The sequence below is a fragment of the Leptonychotes weddellii genome, chromosome 12, assembly GCF_054177405.1.
Source record: "Leptonychotes weddellii isolate Sample4059 chromosome 12, ASM5417740v2, whole genome shotgun sequence".
NCBI classification, from domain to species: Eukaryota; Metazoa; Chordata; class Mammalia; order Carnivora; family Phocidae; genus Leptonychotes; species Leptonychotes weddellii.
Window position 1 is genome coordinate 86919866 of NC_138380.1, and position 13236 is coordinate 86933101.

Sequence of the window (13236 nt, forward strand, 5' to 3'; positions counted from 1 at the left end):
TGTGTGTGTGTGTGTGAAGGATAACAGTAAACATCTTAGGAAAACAAGTACAAATGACAACTCTTCAAACAAAGAGACAATTTCTAAAGGAAATCCTAATAAGTACTAATTTACTTTAAGAAAACAGAGTTGTTTGGGGCAGGGCAGAGAAAGAGGCCTATGAGTGTGTTTTAAAGATGTCAGTGGGATGAGAGACTAAAGGGGTGGAGAAGTAAATCCACTTTAAAGGGTTGTTCTTGTTGTATGATGAAGTAATTATAAAATAGAATTTCAAGGAGGAAAATAGTTGTCCCCCCCCTTTTTTTAAGTAGGCTCCATGCCCAGCATGGAGCCCAGTGTGGCACTTGAACTCACCACCCTGAGATCAAGAACTTAGCTGAGATCAAGAGTGGGACACTTAACTGACTGAGCCACCCAGGCACCCCAAGTTGGTCAATTAAAAAAAATATAGTAATATCATCAGTATTTATCTCTGGGAGCATAGTAAAAAAAATACGATTAATGTAACAAAAAAGGACAGTGGAAATTCAAAACAATCTTGTGGAAAATGGTATTAAAAACATCGAAAAACAATGACAAAAGTAAAGGGAAGAAAGAATAATATAAAATAATTTATTGAATGGGTATTAAGAACATCAGTCACTACACTATGTGTGGTGGGAAGCCTCTAAGATGGACTCCAATATCCTTGCATCTTGGTGTTTACATTTTGTGTAATATGGTTCCCTGAATGTGGGCGGGACTAAGTGACTTGTTTCTAAGAATAGAACATAGGAAAGTGGTAGGATGTCACTTCTGAGAGTAGGCGACAAAAGACCTGTGGTTTCGGTCTTGGACTGCCCTCTCTTGTTCCTTCGGGCACTTGCTCTGGGGAAGTCGTTTCCACTTGCGACTTTTTCTTTCCTTTTTTTTTTCCCCACTGTGGAAATAAATGAAGACCAATCAAATGAAAAGAGGTGAAGGCTATTGATTCAGAGCTTGCCACAGCAAGGGGGGGCGGTCTTCCATCATCAGAGACCCAAAAGCAGACAGAAGAGTGGGAAAACTTTATGGTAGAAGAAAGGGAATGCTCCAGGTGCCCTGACTGGAGGCTGTTGGCGTGTGGAACCAGTAGGTGGCTGCTAGAAGTGGGGCATACTATGAGATTTGTGAGGGGTACATATTTGGCTTTCTCTGATTGATCCTAAGTTGGAAAGGGGGGCGAAAATAAGGGGAGCTGTCAATAATTGATCAAGTCCTGGCCATTTGCGGCCAATTATTATCGTGACAATTGTTTGGCTTCCTGGATTTTTATGAAGCGTAGCTGTCTGATTTCCTCCAATTCTGACTTACAGCACGCTGGCTGAGAAACAACTAGATACAGGATGCCACTGAAGGACAAGGAGGCGAGCATTTACTAGGGAAATGAATCTAGCTTGTTCTTCCTTAACTTGTGAACTGGCTTACTAACTTTGGCCGAAGGATCTTATAGTGAAGCACTTTTGGATTCAGAATTTCATCTGGAATCCTCACATGCCAATCAAAAAATGCTGTTCACTGGACTTGTAGAACTTATTCCCTTTCTTTCCAAAGCACCTCGCAAATGACCAGTGTTGTTCAAATCAAATGTTCCCCAGAATGGCCGGTGAAGGCCCAAATCATCTTTGGTGAGGTCGTGCCACTTGGAAAGACAGGCACAAGAATTAGGATTGTAATGAGTGTTCACACAAGAAGCAGGAGTTTTTCCTGGTAGAGGAGAGGACTTAGACTTACACCACCCCAGGAAACTTGGCGAAGGTCATTAGCAATGCAATGCTCAGGCACATGGTCTCGGGCCTTTAACCTGACAGCTGGCTACCCCCAACCAAGGCCTGACAGTCTGTGCTCTCCTGCAGGTGGGTCTGTCTGCTGTCTCTGGATCAAAGCCAACCTCACAGAACACAAACTTAAGATGGAAGGAGAACTTCATCCAGCTTTGCTGGGGACCAACAGCAAAGTTTGTTTAAGTGGATATGAGTCATTGAAAACTCACCAGTGTATGAGGTCGACTTGAACAAGAGGCTTCCAGGGCCAAAGCTTGTGTTCTGTACGATTCTCTTTTTTACAACAGCACAGCATGAAGCAGTAACACAGAAGACAGCAAAAAGGAATGAAAGGAATGGCTCGATTCCACCAAGAATCCCAAACAAATGGGAATGGATAACAAAACTCAGGTACCAAACTAAGACGAGGTAGCCGAAGAAGTCATTGTAAAGAGAGCAGATTCGGACCGCATGCTGACTTACCACATCTTCAGGGGCTGAACGAGCCATGAGCAGTGGGGGCACAGGGCATCTGTGGGTATCACACCTTGTTGAAAGCCAGGACCCACAGCAATGGGCAGCGCAGACTGGTTTCATTGGGGCCTCCACAATTAACTGTGGGAATAAAGGAGCACTAACTAGATGACAACAAAGGCTGTTTGTTCAAAACTGTAGCAAACAAGGAAGTCAGCCCCTGTCACTTTCGTTTTGTCAGAGATTCAAAAGCAGGTCAAGGAGTGGGAAAGCTTTATAGTAGAAAAAAGAGAAGGCTTCAGGCTTACCCTGATTGGAGGCTATTGACACGGGGAAGCTGGAAGTGGCTACTCAGAGTGGGGCATCCTAGTTGATTAGTTAGGGGTGAATCGTTCACTTTCTCTGGCTGGTCCTACAGTGGTGCTAAGTTTAAAGCAGGAACCAAATTTGGGAATCTGTAGTTATTAAGCAAGTCCTGGCAATTTGGGGCTCATTGTTACAGGCTTCCTGGACTGTTACTAGAGATAGCAATCTGACTTCCTGCAAGTCTGATTTATAGTAGGCTGGCTTCATGGGCTGGTTACTGTAGACAAGAAGTTCGTTTCCTGGGCAGGTTGCTGCAGGCTGTGGTTTAGAGCTCTAGTTTTATAAATATATTCTGGCACTTGTTCATTTTTATATTCAATCTCTTAGCACCAAGAGCCAGAAAAGACCCAAGACCAGACAAAAACAAGGGATCTTGGTTGAGGGGGTCTTGGTTGTGGGTTTTCCCCACTTGAGCGTAGAAATGATGAAATCCCTGGTCAACACCATGATTGGAACTTTGTCAAATACCCTTAGCCAGAAGTATCCAGATAAACCACTTCCAAATGCCTGCCCCAGAGAAACTGGGGCTAGGTTTATAGATAATAAGCCACTAGGTTTTGAGAAAATGTGTTGAACATCAACAGATATGTAATAACTAAGTGTAAAAGAACTTGACACCCATAAAGCACTATCAGGTTGTATTAAAAAAATGAAATCTACCTATACTCTGAAAAAAAAGGTGAAAAAAAGATGAATCTATTATATCCATGTGGAGGGGGAGAAACATATTTATGAAAATACAAACAAATAGACCTGACTTTTTTGGCCACAAGATAATATATTAGAAGGTGGAAATTATTATTCTTCCTTTGTCATATTATAGATGAATTATAGTTTCTTTTTAATAATTTTTTGTTTTCTAATTTTCCTACACCGGACATAATATTTCTGATCAGGAAATATTAAGGAAATAAAGTCTTTCTTCCTTCCTCCCTCCCATACTTCCTCCCTTCTTTTCTTTTTTTTTTTTTAGAAAGCATCTTTCAGCTAACATCTTCTCTCTTTTTTTTAATTTAAAATCAATTACTTAACATAAAGTGTACCATTAATCTCAGAGGTGGAGTTTAGTGATTCATCAGTCACATAGAACACCCAGTGCTCATTACATCACGTGCCTTCCTTAATGCCCATCACCCAGTTACCCCATCCCTCCATCCCCCTCCCCTCCAGCAAACCTCAGTTTGTTTCCTACAGTTAGGAGTCTCTTTTGGTGTGTCTCCCTCTCTGATTTCATCTTATTTTATTTTTCTATCCCTTCCCCTATGTTCATCTGTTTTGTTTCTTAAATTCCACACATGAGTGAAATCATATGGTATTTGTCTTTCTCTGACTGACTTAGTTCACTTAGAATAATACCCTCTAGTTCCATCCACATCATTGCAAATGGCAAGATTGCATTCTTTTTGATGGCTGAGTAATATTCCATTATATATATATATAAACACACACACACACACACACATACCACCTCTTCGTTATCCATTCATCTATCAACGGACATCTGGGCTATTTGGCTATTGTGGACATTGCTGCTATAAACATTGGGATACAGGTACCCTTTGATCACTACGTTTGTATCCTTTGGATCTTTCCGTTCTTGTTGAAGTGTTGAGGTCTCTTCAAAGAGTTGAAGACTTTTCTCATTCATTATTTTGATGCCTATTATTTCTTGCTTTCAGCGTTTTGAATCCATTGCTTTTCCCCCCATTTCTGTCTTCCCTTTGAGTTTTAGATACTCAGTTTAACTCTCTCTTCCTGGCTATGTGAAAGTTCCATTTTTTGCAACCATTTCTAGTTCTAACACAGCAGTGGTGTGTGAGGGAGTCTTGGATCGAAGGCTCACCTGGCTGATTGGACGTCAGTTCTTTTCTAAACTGTCATTGCTTCCTCCTTAGCACCAGTAACCCTGGCTCCTGGAATCCCTGAATGTCAACCTTGCAGAGGATAAGCTAAAAAAATTGATCCTCACAAGTGAATTAATAGATGTGAATCAAATATAAGTCACAAAATAATTTTTGTCCAACACAGTTAAATGAGTATTACATTTATCTGATTATAAACTATCAAAAACTGTTCTGAAAAAGATTAGTTTAAATAGATCTTAGCCCAAACATATAAAAGCATAATATATGGGCACAATAATTAGAATGCAGTCATACTGGTGTGTTCCTAGACAATTAAATTAGTGGAACCAATAGAGATTATAATTATAAATAAATGGCTTTAAAATTTAATAATTGAATTTTAGAAGGCAATTTAAAACACTTGCAAAAAATAAAGAAATACAGGTTTGGAGAAATTCATTAGCAAATAGGTAATTCGTTAAATTACTTACCTAATTATTAACTCAATCAATATATATTAAACTCTTCCTGCTGCTCTGTTTTAAGCACTAGGAGTAGGGATATGGCATTGAACAAAAGATACAAAATCCCTGCTTTCATAGACCTTAGGTTCTGAAGTGGAGAAAAAGGTAGAAAAATGACTATTCAAGATTTGAATAGCAAATAAAATGATTGAAATCTATCAGAAATTATGATTAAGAATTAATCAGTTCCTATCTTTTCTTACTCTGAATGAAAAAAATAAATTATAAAGAAAAAATCTGATTTGATTATATGCAATATTATTTTCTTATTTAAAATTTGTTACTTTTTCTGATCATAAAATAATGTATGTTGGGGTGCCCTGGTGGCTCAGTTGGTTAAGCGTCCAACTCTTGATTTCAGCTCAGGTCATGATCTCAGATCTCAGGCTTGTGAGATCAAGCCCCACACCAGGCTCCATGCTAGGCATGGAGCTTGCTTGAGATTCTTTCCCTCTCCCTCTGACCCTCCTGCCTCTAAAAAAATGAACAAAAAATAATGTATGTTGATTATAAAACAATGATGATAAAGTGAGATAAAGTGATGATGTTAGAACCCTTAATTTATTAAAAATGTTAGTTATCATATATAAAATAAATTCTGTTGAAATAATATTCAAAATGTTAAATAAAATAAAGAAAAATAAAAACCCATAAAAGTAGTACATTTTTTAAAGATTTTATTTATTTATTTTAGAGAGAGAGAGAGACAGCAGGAGTGGGAAGGGCAGAGAGAGAGAGAGAGAGAATCTCAAGCAGACTCCACATTGAGCAGGGAGCCTGATGCGGGGCCTGATCCCAGGACCCTGAGATCATGACCTGAGCAGAAACCAAGAGCCCGATGCTTAACCAACTGCACCACCCAGGTGCCCCAAAAGTAGTACAAATTAAATCAGAGTTTGTTCATACAATCTGGGTGTAGAAGGGCTTCCTAAATAGGCCAGTAAATCTACTGAAGAAAAGGAAAAAAAATGGCTGTTTTAGCTACATAAAAATACACACATTTTATGTTGTGAGATATACTGTAAAGAAATTAAAACTGAAGATATGGGCCTCAGTGATATCACTCAAGAGGAAATTATAGGTGCAAGAGGGAAGAGGGCTGGTTGCTCAGGTTATTGAGTGACTGGCTAGGAGAGGAGGAAGATTTTGCAAAGAAGGAAGTCTGGAAACAAAGCTGGTGAAGATGTAATAAGAGCAGCAGGATGGTGTGGCGTCAGGGAAGCTAACGAGTGTCAAGAAGGAGGGAGAGGACAGAGATGATGAGGACTGGAGAACTCAGCAGCCCCAGGTGGCCTCCGGCAGAATACTTTCTGTGAAGTCCTTGGCCCAAAGCCAGTTTGGAATGGGTTGAGGAACGAGGGGATGTGAGGAAGTAGGGACAATACAGACAACAGTAGATAGTTTTTCACAGCAGGATAAGGAATAGGGGTCGATGATAGAGATTGATTTGTGGTGGTGGTTGTTTTAAAATGGATCCTATTTGAGCATGCTGTATATAAGAGGTGATGGGAAAAATCTAATTGCAGGGCTAACTTCGTGGACATGAAACCTGTGTAGTCTTACAGGGTTCTGCATTTACAGGGCCCTGCACTTGGTTGACTAATCTGCTGTTACTGTATTGAAATTCTTAATTTTTGAACCAGGGGTCCCACAGTTTCATTTTCATTTTGCACTGGGGCTAGACAATTATGTAGCTGTTGAGAGGGAAAAGTTTAATATACAAAAGCAACAAGGGCTTCCAATCATTTTGATGAGGAGCTCCAGAGCCTGGGTGAACTGATTGGACAATAGGCAGTTTCTTTTTACAATAGAAAGGAAACAGGCTGTGTGAATCTCTACGTTAATTTTACACGTTTCCTGTCTCTGTCATAAAGGACTAACAGCTGATGTCTTCATTTTTTTTCTCTAAAGTAAAAAGTGAAAGCAGTTATTGAAACTGCTAGACTTAAGAGCAGAGCTGGAAGTTTGGTAGGAGAAAGGCAGAGATGAGATAGTGGAGAGACACTAGCTGTCGAGGGCCCCATGTGTATGGGAGCCCCTCCGTGTCTTTGTGGGACTTTATGCTCTGTTGCCCGAGCAAAGGCTCACACAAAACAGGTTCATCCAATGTTGGTTTTTTCTAGGTGGGTATAATACAAAATCAGTTTAAGTTTAAGCTCATTGATCTAGCTTTCTGCAGGAGCCAATCTATTGTGCACTATCTTCTTTGCCTTTTACAGTTTGAGTCCTTTTTCATTGGTATTCAGCTTTCCACTGGTTTTATATTGTCTTATTGTCTATTGAAATTTATACTTATAATCTTCTGAAGTATAATGTATGTCTGCACTGTTTTTACTCACAAGACTTCCACACCAAGAACCGATTCTCCAACTTCCCCAAACCAACTGGGTATCCTACACTTCAATCCAATTCTGACACCATCTGGAGTTGGCATCAGACCCCACAGGTTTAAGGGCTCAGTCCCATAGGATTGCCCTCTTTTGGATGCTAGTTGCAAGTATTGGGTACCCAGGGTCCTTTTGTTTGACTTAGCTACAAAGTAGGGGATTCCCACACTTCCCAAATTAATCTAGTGATGATTTGCGAGAATGGGTCACAGAACTCAGGAACACATTTTACTTCCCTTTGACAGTTTATTATAAAGGATGCAAATGAACAGCCAGATGAGGAAATATCTAGACAGATTTGGGAGGGTCCCTAGCACAGGAGCTTCTGTTCTGTGGAGCTGGGGTGTTCGACCCTCCAGTATGTGGATGTGTTCAGTCACCCAGAAGCTCTTTTAACCCCAACCTTCAGGGGTTTTTTATGGAGTTTTACGTAGGCATAGTTGATCAAATCATCAACCAGTGGTGATTAACTCCATCTCCAGCCCCTTTCACCTTCTTGGTGGTTGGGGGTAGGACTAAAAGTTCCAGCCTTCTTGTTATGCCTTGGGCTTTCTTGAGACCAGCCTTCAGCCTCAAGCTGTCCAGGGGCCCACCAAGAATTGCCTCATTAGAAAGAGATGTTCTTATCACTAGGGAAATTCTAAAGGATTTAGGAGCTCTGTGTCAGGAAATGGGAACAAAGAGCAGATATATATTTCTTTTTAATTCACACTATGATAAACAAAAATAATAAGTATAAAGTTAATATAAGTGAAAAAGCATAGTAATAAAATAAATATCATTGTACCTTTCCCTATTTAGGTATCAGAACATACCCAGTGCTTTGCAAATATCTGTGATTCTTTCATATTATAGATTGCTGCTTAACTCTGGTTCCCACACTCTCCCTTGGGTAAACACTATTGAATTTCATGCTTATTGTTTTATTCCCTTTAATATACAGAGAGAGTTATGTTCTATTTAGGGATAGATGTTAGATAGATAATAGATAAATGATACGTAGACACATAAATACAAAGATATAGATAGTAAATATAATTTTTCTTTTGTCTTGAGCTTTATACAAATGTTATGCTATATACTTTTTTAAAGTTTATTTTTTATTTGTTTTAAAGCAATTTCTACATCCAACATGGGGCTCAAACTCATGACCCCAAGATCAAGAGTTGCATGTTCTTCTGACTGAGCCAGACAGGCACCCCATACTATATACTTTATCTAGTCTTTTGAAATTGTTTTTGCCCCTTAACTTGTATTTCTAAGATTAATCAATGTTATTCCTTGTGTCTGTAGTTCATTCATTTTCATTGCACCATAATATTCCATTGTACAAATATTCTGACATTTATTTAACTATTTTTCTGTCTAACAACATTTGTATTGTACTATATAAACATGCTTATACATGTTTTCTGAGAAAAGTATGAGAATTTCTCTAGGTATGTACCTAGCAATTGAGTTGTTGGATTATAGGGTTGTTGGATTATGGGGTGTAGGTATAGGGATTATTGGGTATGGATTATAAAGCATTTTCAGATTTATAAAACAATGCCAATTTTTTTTTTCCAAAATGGTTACACCAATTTATACACCTGTACTGAAGATAGCAATTCTTATTGATCAACATATTTTCCACTTCTTTTCCAACACATGGTATATTGGACTTCTTAATTTTTGCCAGTTTTGAGTAGGTCAAGAATGATATCAGTTTTTTATTTTGATAACAGTGTCTTACTGTGTTCTCATTTTGACAATAAAATAAAATTTCCATCATTACTAATGAGGCTGAGCAAATTTTTTTTTTAATTTTTTCTTTCCTTCCTTCACTCTTTTCATTTTTTCTTTTTTTCCCACTAATATCCTATCTTTTTGAAATATCTAGTTATGTTACTTGCCTTTTATCTATTTTTTTGTCTTTTTCATACTGATTTATAAAGTTCTTTATATATTCAATATGTTAATCCTTTGTGTAATATATATCATCACAAATGTCTTCTCCCAGATTGTGGCTTATTTTTCAATGTCATAAAGAAATAAAATATAAAAATGTCTATATTCTAAAAGCTTAAAATTCTGCCTTTCATATTTTAATCCTTAATTTATCAAAACATTTTTTGAGTAAATCAGGGATGAAATTTATTTTTTCCCCAAAATGATAACCAATTTTCCCAGGCTTATTAGTTCTATAGTTTCTTTCTTAATTGTGGGCAGTTCAACATCTTTTATACATAATGTTTCCATATATTTATGCATCTATTTCTGGGATCAATAATCTATTCTGCTGGTGAAGTTCTCTACTCCTGCACCTATATCAAACTTAGTGTCAGAGGCTCACAGAAAACCTTGAAATCTGACAGAGTAACGCCTTTCTCACCTCCTCTTTTCCTCGTTCTCTTCCTCCTTTAGGAGTGTGTGGCTAATTTTACTTTACTTCTTCTTTTCCAATGTAAAATTTAAAAACAGCTTGTCATGTTCCAGAATAAACCCTATGGGATTTTGATTGGAATTTCTTTGAGTCTGTATTTCAATTTGGGGAAGATAAAATGTTTAAAATATTGGGTTTTTCTATCCACAAATATAATTACTTGTCTTCTTTAATGTTTTAAATCAAGTTTTGAAATATGATTTTGATTATAAATTTTGAAATTTATATACAATATCTATAGTAATGTATATTATATGTATTACAAACATACATGTAATATATATACATATACATGTATATAAAGTATTCTTGGGGTGCCTGGGTGGCTCAGTCATTAAGTGTCTGTCTTCGGCTCAGTTCGTGATCCCAGAGTGCTGGGATCGAGCCCTGCATTGGGCTCCCTGCTCCACGGGAAGCCTGCTTCTCCTCCCACTCCCCCTGCTTGTTTTCCCTCTCTCGTTGTCTCTCTCTCTCTGTCAAATAAATAAATAAATAAATAAATAAGTAAATCTTAAAAAAAAAGTATTCTTAAGCATTGTATCTTTTAAGCAATACATTTTTTAATTGCTTGTTGATGACCCATATAGGGTGATTACTGGCCAGCTATTTAGTAAACTCTCTTATTATTTGTAATAATTTTCCATGTATTCTTTTGGGCTTTTTATGTAGAAGATCATCGCAAATAATGACAGCTTTGTTTCTTTCCAATCTTTATGACTTTATTTATATATCTTGTATTGCTGCTCTAGGTAACATCTACAGTGCAGCGTTGAGGAGAACTGTGATAATGGATACTCTACCTTACTTCTGATTTTAAAGAGACTATTTCAAACATATCACCAACAAAACTGATGTTTTCTGTGTGCTTTTGTAAATAATCTTTCAGTTTAAAGGATTAAATAAAACCTTTCTATTCTGAATTTTCTAAGAGTTTTTAAAAATAATGAATAATGATGAATTATCAATTTTTTAAATTAAGATATAGTTGATATAATGAGTTATAATTGGCAATTGGTATAATTCAGGTACAATTTGGTAAAGAAGAAGTTAAATTGTCAATATTTGCAGTTGACATGACGCTATGCATTGAAAAGCTTAAAGACCACGACAAAATTACTGAAAATAGTAAATGAATTCAGTCAAGTTGCAGGATACAAAATTAATATCCAGAAATTGTTAGTGTTTCTATACACTAATAATGAAGTAGCAAGAAGATAAATTAAGGAAAAAAATCTGTTAACAATTGCACCAAAGAGAATAAAATACCTAGGAATATACTTAACCAAGAAGATGAAAGACTCGTACCCTCAAAACTATAAAACATTAATAAAAGGATTTGAAGATGACATAAACAAGTGGAAAGATATTCCATGCTTATGGATTGGAAGAACCGATATTATTAAAATGTATAGTTCTCAAAGTAATCTACATATTCAATGCAATCCCTATCAAAATAACAATAGCATTTCTTTAAATAGATTTATTTATTTATTTGAAGGAGAAAGAGAGTGTGTGAGGAGGGGAAGAGGCAGAGGGAGAGGAAGAGAAAATCTCAAGTAGACTCTGTGCTGACTGCCCCCCCCCACTGCTCTCTTTCTGTCTCTCAAAAAAAAATGGACAAGAAATAACAAGTGTTGGAGAGAAAAGAATCTTTGTACACTGTTCATGGGAATGTAAATTGGTATAACCCCTGTGGAAAACAGCATGGAGGTTACTCAAAAAATTAAAAATAGAAATAACATATGATTTAATAATTCTACTACTGAGTACCCAAAGAAAACAAAACATTAATTTGAAAAGATTTTTGCACCCCTATGTTTATTGCAGCACTATTTACAATAACCAAGATATGGAAGCAGCTGATGTCCATTGATAGACAAATGAGAAGAAAGATATGGTCTACATACATGTACACACACACACAGCCTTAAAAAATTGTGCCATTTACAATAATATGAATGGACCTAGAGGGCTTTATGCTAAGTGAAATAAGACTGAGAAAGACAAATACCATATGATTTCACTCCTATGTGGAATCTAAAAAAACAAACAGACAAAACAGAACAAAACAAATGAATAAACAAATAAAAAGTAGAATCAGACTTATAAAGACAGATAACAAACTGATGGTTGCCAGAAGGGAGAAGGGTGGGAGGATGGGCAAAATGAATGAAGGGGAATAGGAGATATGAGCTTCCAGTTATGGAATGAATAAATCAGGGGAACAAAAGGCACAGCATAAGGAAACACAGTTAAGGACATTGTAATAGTGTTGTATGGTGGCACATGGTAGCTACATTTGTGGTTAGCATAGCACATGCTATGCTATAGAGAAGTTGAATCACTCTACTGTACACATGAAACTAATGTAATATTGTGGGAAAAAATGAGGTAGAGTTGACATATAACATTATATTGTTTTTAGGTGTACAACCTAAGGGTTTGATATTTGTGTACATTGAGTTAGATTCTGCATAAAAATGAAATCATATGGTGTTTGTCTTTTTGTCCGACTTAATTCACTTAGCATAATGCCTTCAAGTTTCATCCATGTAGTTGCAGATGACAAGATTTCATTCTTTTTACAGCTGAATAATATTCCATTGTACATATATACTACATTTTCTTTCACATGTAGATTTTTTCCCATATCTTAGCTATTATAAATAATGCTGCAAGAAACATGGGGATGCATATATCTTTTTGAGTTACTGTTTTCATTTTCTTTTCATAACTATCCAAAGTGGAATTGCTGAATCATTTGGTCCTTCTATTTTTAATTTTTTTTTTTAAAGATTTTATTTATTTATTTGACAGAGACAGATACAGTGAGAGAGGGAACACAAGCAGGGGGAGTGGGAGAGGGAGAAGCAGGCTTCCCGCTGAGCAGGGAGCCCGATGCGGGGCTTGATCCCAGGACCCTGGGATCATGACCCGAGCCGAAGGCAGACGCTTAACGACTGAGCCACCCAGGCGCCCCTATTTTTAGTTTTTTGAGGAACTTCCATACAGTTTTCCACTGTGGCTATACCACCTTACATTCCCACCAATAGTGCACAAGCATTCCCTTTTCTCCACATCGTCCTCAACACTTGTTATTTCTTGTCTTTGGTAACAACACTCTAGCAGGTGTGAGATGATATCTCATTTTGGTTTTGATTTGCATTTCCCTACTGATTAGTGATGTTGAACATCTTTTCATGTATCTGTTGGATGAATTACCAAATATTTGTTGTGCATCTGTTGGTACTTAGATAATGTTTAATCCTTAAGCATTTAATGTGCTGAGTGATATTTATGAATTTTTAAAAAATGTTAAAAGTCATTCTGTATTTCTGGCTATCTTAATGTGAGCATGATATATGTATTGTCTTTCTTCTATATTATTGGCTTTAGTTGATAACTTTTTAAATGATTTTACTCAATATTTATACA

The 13236-nt window shown here is 36.9% G+C and overlaps 1 long non-coding RNA gene across 1 annotated transcript; it reads right to left on the reverse strand.

Annotated features, from left to right (window-relative positions):
• Window positions 1-811: 811 nt before the first annotated feature.
• Window positions 812-2744, reverse strand: LOC145716617 (uncharacterized). Its single transcript, XR_014139428.1, has 3 exons — window positions 2564-2744; window positions 2265-2396; window positions 812-919 (listed from the first exon to the last, which is right to left on the reverse strand). It is a non-coding gene; the product is annotated as an uncharacterized LOC145716617 (long non-coding RNA).
• Between the last annotated feature and the right edge of the window lie 10492 nt (window positions 2745-13236).